We start from the raw sequence: 6,536 nt of genomic DNA, 5'->3' as shown, positions 1-6,536 counted from the left end.
CACAAATGATGGATTCCTGACTAGTTCTCTAGTAATATAAGTATCATTTATAAATGATTTATTAAATAAAAAATATTATCCCTGGCATACAAATGGACTTTGGGTGCCCATCCAACAATGAGAGATCTCATCCTGGACTCTTGGGGGAGGGCCTAGGTCATGCCCTGGATGAAATGACAGTCTATGGGTAGCCCCCATGAAGGGTCTCATCCTTCCTGGAGAAAGGAGTGGGGGTTGGGGGGGATGGAGAATTGATGGGAGGTTGTGGGTGGAGGGGAGGGAGAGGGAGCTATGATTGACATGTGAAGCAACTTTGTATCTAAATTAATTTAAAAAATAAAAATTAAAAAATATATACATGGTAAAGGAAAAAAACCACTAGAGTGAATTTAAGTTTACAGCATCAGAGAAAATATTTAATAACTAGTCATCCAATTTTAGATCATTATCCAAATCATATAATAAATTTAAGTACATAAATAAGATTGTATTTATCCCTGGCATACAAATGGACTTTGGGTGCCCATCCTACAATGAGGGAGGTTCTTTCAGCCAGGACTCTTCGGGGAGGGCCTAGGCCCTGCCCTGAAGGAAATGATAGACTCTGGAGATTCCCCATGGAGGGCCTCACCCTCCCTGGGGAATGCAGTGGGGACTGGGTGAGGGGTTGGGCAGCTGGTGGGGGCCAAGGGAGGAGAGAAGGGAGAGGGAACTGGGATTGACATGTGAAACATGCTTGTTTCCAATTTAAATAAAATTTTAAAAAAGAATACAGGCTGAGCAAAACAGTAAGCAGAAAAAAATGAATGAATAAGTAGTCTATCAATAATTAAGTAGACAATGTTCAAGAAAACACATGCACATAACCAAATACATACATGAAAATAGGCAATAATATAGTGAAGAAACATTGGGAATTTGTTAAAGTTAATTGAAGTTCTGTCATATAGGACTGATACACTGACAAAAAGACATGAACCATGGGATTTCAGTTGTCTTTTATATTGATTTGGTTGACTGAACAATGTGGTTTACTATTTTTATTCAGGGAGAATAAGATAGTATTGGATTGAAAACTCTCAGTCATGGAAAAAATCACAGTTCAAGATGGGAAATGAAGCTCAAACAGATTTGTATATCTGTTATAACATAGCACAGTAAAATCGGTGTTGTGGCATTGTAAATTCAGGAATATTTTGTATTTTTGTTTTTATTTCTAAAGAGCCCATACCTATATGCTTCATTTTGTTCTGATACCTGAGTTAATTCTATTGACAGTGGCAGAACAGTCTGTCTTCCAATCTAAGAGTGGGTGAGTGCTGCATATATTTTTTTTTTTGCTAAGAGAAATACCTTTTTCCTTTTTTTTCAGATATTTAATTTAAATTACAAAGCTTGTTTTACATGTCAATCCCATTTCCTACACCTTTCACTCATTTCCTGCCCCCCAAAAGCCCCACATCCCATCCCCTTTCTAATCCCCAGGGTGAGGACATCCAAGGTGGATCTTTAAAGTACATCATATTATTTGCAGCAGAGCCTAGGCCCTCCTCCATGTATCTAGGCTAAGAGAGTATCCCTCTACTTGGAATGGGCTACCAAAGTCGATTCACACACTTGGGATAAACACTGATACACTGACAGAGGCTCTATAGATTGCCCAGGCTTCCTAAATGACACACATAATCAGGGGATTTGGTTCAGTCCTATGCTGGTTTCCCAGCTATCAGTTTAGGGTCTATGAACTACCCCTTGTTAAGGTCAGCTCTTTCTGTGGGTTTCTTCAGCCTGGTCTTGACCCCTTTGCTCATCATTCCTCTGTTCAGTTCAGTGTTTAGTTGTGGGTGTCTGCTTTTGCTTCCATTAGCTACAGGATGAAGGCTCTAGAATGGCATATAAGGTAGTAATCAAACTCATTACCAGGGAAGGGTATTTAAGGTAGCCTCTTGACTATTGCTTAGATTGTTAGTTGGGGTCATCCTTGTAAATCTCTGGACATTTCCCTAGTGACAGGTTTCTTTTTATACCTATAATGTCTCCCTCTATTATGGTATCTTGTTTCTTGCTCTCCTCTAATCTTCCTGTGACTCAACTTCTCTGCTCCCTCATGTCCTCCTCTCCTCCCCTTTCCTCTTCTCACCTAATCTTTATCCTAACTCCTCACCCTTCTCCTCATGCTCTCAAATTTCTCAGGAGATCTGTCCTTATCCCATTCTCCAGGGGACCATGTGTTTTCTCTCTTAGATTCCTGCTTGTTTCCTTGCTTTTCCTGAAGTATGGATTGTAGTCTGATAATCCTTTGCACCATGTCAAAAATCTACATACCATGTTAGTCTGTTTTTGATTGGGTTACTTCACTCAGGATTGGTTTCTTCTAGTTACATCATTTGTCCTGTAAATATCAAGATTCCATTGTTTTTTTTTCTACTGAATAGTACTCCATTGTTTAATGTACCACATTTTCTCTATCCATTCATCAGTTTAGGGGCATCGAGGTTGCTTCCAGTTTGTTGCTATTACAAATAATGTTTCTATGAACATAGTTGAGCAGATGTCGTTATTGTATGAGTTTAAATAATTTGGGTATATGCCTAAGAGTGCAGTTGCTGGATCTTGTGGTAAACTGATTCCTGTTTTCCTGAGAAACCTCCATACTGATTTCCCAAGTGGCTATAGGAGTTGGTACTCCTACCAGCAGTGGAGGAGTGTTCCCCTTTCTCCCCATCTTCTCCAGCATAAACTGTCATTGGTGTTTTTTATTTTAGTCAATCTCAAAGTAGTTTTGATTTGCATTTCTCTGATAGCTAAGGATGTTGAGCACTTTCTTAAGCATCTTTCAACAATTTTAGATTCCTCTATGGAGAATTCTCTATTTAGTTCTGTACCCCATTTTTTAATTGGATTTTTTGGTGTTTTGGTGTCTAGTTTTTTGAGTTCATTTTTATAATTTGGAAACCAACCCTCTGTCAGATATGGGGTTAGTGAATATCTTTTCCCATTCTGTGGACTGCCATTTTGTCTTGTTGACTGTGTCTTTTGCCTTATAGAGTTTTCTCAGTTTCAGGAGGTCCCATGTATTAATTGTCAATTTCAGCGTCTGTGCTACTGCCATTATGTCCAGGAAGCAGTTTCCTGTACCAATTCATTCAAGGGTACTTCCCTCTTTGTCTAGAGGGAAGATTCAGTGTGGTTGGATTTATATTGAGGTCTTTGATCCATTTGGTCTTAGGTTTTGTGCATGGCTATAGATATGGATCTATCTCCAATCTTGTGCATGCCAGCATCCAGTTATGCCAGCACCATTTGTTGAAAATTCTTTCTTTTTACCAATGATTTATTTAGCATCTTTGTCAAAAATCAGGTGTGCATAGGTGTGTACATTAATATGAGGGTCTTCAATTTGATTACATTGTTTTATCTGTATATTTAAGTGCTAACACCAATCGGATTTCAGGACTACAGCTCTATAATAGAGCTTAAGTCAGGGATGGTGATGCTTCCAGAAGTTCCTTTTATTGTATAGGGTTGTTTGGGCTATCTGGGTATTTTGTATTTGCATATATAGTTGACTATTATTCTTTCGAGGTCTGTGAAGAATTTTGTCAGAATTTTGATGGGGTTTATATTGAATTTGTAGGATGCTTTTAGCAAGATTGCCATTTCATTATGTTAATCCTACCTATCCAAGTGCATGGGAGATCTGTCTACTTTCTGGTATCTTCTTTAATTTCATTAATTAAAGACTCAAACTTCAATTCATCAATATGCAGTTTCAATTCTGAATAACTATGCTCCAAATACAAAGGCATCCATGTTCATAAAAGAAACATTACTAAAACTCAAATCACATATGAAGCCCCACACACTTATAGTGGGAGACTTCAATACCCCACTGTCACCACTAGACAGGAATACCAGACAGAAACTTAACAAAGAAGCAAAGGAATTAATAGAAATTATGACCCAACTGGGATTAACAGACATCTATAGAACATTCCATCCAAATAAAAAAGAATGTACATTCTTCTTAGCACCACATGGAATATTCTCAAAAACTGAACACATACTTGGCAACATATCATACCTCAATAGGTACAAAAAATTGGAATAACTCTATGCGTTAAAATTAGAATTCAACAACAACACAAATTTAAAAAACCCTACAAACTCATGGAAAATGAATAATGCACAATTGCACCATTCCTGAGTAAAAGAAGAAATAAAAAAGAAATAAAAGAATTCCTAGAAATCAATATAGTAGAAACTAGGAAAAATTACAAATCTTAAATATAAGGAAGAGTTGGTTTTTGAGAAAATTAACAAGAGAGACAAACCTTTATCCAAATGACAAACCTTTATGAAATGACAGAGTATGAACATGCAAATTAGCAAACTCAGAAATGAAAAGGGGGACATAGCAACATACACTTAGTAGATCCAGAGACTCATCAGGTCATACTTTGAAAACCTGTACTCCACAAAATTTGAAAATTTAAAGGAAATGGACAATTTTCTGGATAGATATCACTTGCCAAAATTAAATCAAGAACAGATAAGAAATGTAAATAGTCCTCTAACCTCTAAGAAAACAGAAACAGTCATCACTTTCTCGCAATGAAATAAGTCCCAGGTCCAGACAGCCTCAGTTCAGAATTCTACCAGAAATGAAAGGAACAGCTTATGCCAATTCTTTTCAAATTATTTCACCCAATAGAACAGAACGGTCTTTGCCAAACTCTTTCTATGAGGATTCAATAACCTTGATACCCAAGTCACAATAAGACACAACTAAGAAAGAGAACTTTAGACCCATATCCCTCATGAACATTGATACAAAAATACTCAATAAAATACTGGCAAATCGGTTCCAAAAACACATCAGAAAACTCATCCACCATGATCAAGTAGGTTTCATTTCAGGGATGCAGGGATGGCTCAACAAAAGAATATCTATCAGTGTAATCCACGATATAAACAAGTTTAGAAACAAAAATCACATGATTATCTCACTAGATGCTGAAAAAGCCTCTGACAAAAACAAATACACATTTATGATAAAGGTCTTGGAGAGATCTGGGATAACATGAACTTACCTTAACATAATAAAAGCTATATATAGCAAACCAACAGCCAACATCAAACTAAATGAAAAGAAATTCAATGTGATTCCTTTAAAATCAGGAACAAGACAAGGCTGTCCACTCTCTCCATACCTTTTCAATATTGTCCTTGAAGTTCTAGCTAGAGCAATAAGACAACAAAAGTAGATCAAGGGGATATGAATTGGAAAGGAAGAGGTGAAACATTCACTATTTGCAGATGATATGATAGTTTACAAAAGTGACCCAAAAAACTCTACCAGTGAACTCCTACAGCTGATGAATACCTTCAGCAAAGGGGCAGGAACAAGGCCAACTCAAGAAAATCAGTAGCCCTACTATTTACAGATGATAAAAGTGCTGAGGAAGAAATCAGAGAAACATTGCCTTTTATAATAGCCACAAACAACATAAATAACCTTGGGGCAATGCTACTCAAACAAGTGAAAGACCTATATCACAAGAACTTTCAGTCTTTAAAGAACGAAATTAATGAAGACACCAGAAAATGGAAAGATCTTCCATGGTCTTGGATAGGTAGGATTAACTTAGTAAAAATAGGCAATCTTACTGAAAGCAATATTCATACTTAACAGAATACCCATTAAAATCCCAGCACAATTCTTCACAGACCTTGAAAGAACACTTCTCAACTTTATATGAAAAAACAAAAGCCCCAGGATAGCCCAAACAACCCTGTTCAATAAGACAACATCCAAAGGCATCACCATCCCTGACTTTAAGCTGTATTACAAAGATATAGTACTGAAAATAGCTTTGTATTGACACAAAAATAGACTGATAGACCAATGGAATCAAATCAAATACCCTGACATTAACCCATACGTATATGAACACTTGATCTTTGACAAAGAAGCTAAAATTATACAGTGGAAAAAAGAAACATCTTCAATATATGGTGCTGAAATAACTGCAGGCTGACAAGCAGAAGGCTACAGATAGATCCATTTCTATCACCATGCAGAAAACCTAAATCCAAATGGATCAAAGACCTCAACATAAATCCAGTCACACTGAACCTGTTAGAAGAGATAGTGGGAGGTACTCTTGAACGACTTGGTACAGGAGACCTCTTCCTGTTCATAACTCCTGTAGCACCGTCACTAAAATTGACACTTAGTAAATGGGACCTCCTGAAATGGAGAAGGTTCTTTAAGGCAAAGGACACAGTCAGGAAGACAAAAAGGCAATCCACAGATTGGGAAAAGATATTCACTATCTCCACATCAGTCAGAGAGCTGATTTCTAAACCACAAAAAGAACTCAAGAAGCTAGTCATCAAAACACCAAATAATCCAATTAAAAGATGGGATGCAAACCTAAATTGAGAATTCTCTAAAATAGCTAAGACAGACTTAAGAAACTACTCAACATCCCTAGCCATTGAAGAAATGAAAATCAAAACAAACTCTCAGA

The sequence above is a fragment of the Mesocricetus auratus genome, unplaced genomic scaffold (genome assembly GCF_017639785.1).
Source record: "Mesocricetus auratus isolate SY011 unplaced genomic scaffold, BCM_Maur_2.0 Super-Scaffold_100010, whole genome shotgun sequence".
NCBI classification, from domain to species: domain Eukaryota; kingdom Metazoa; phylum Chordata; class Mammalia; order Rodentia; family Cricetidae; genus Mesocricetus; species Mesocricetus auratus.
Note: the sequence above shows the minus strand (reverse complement) of the source record.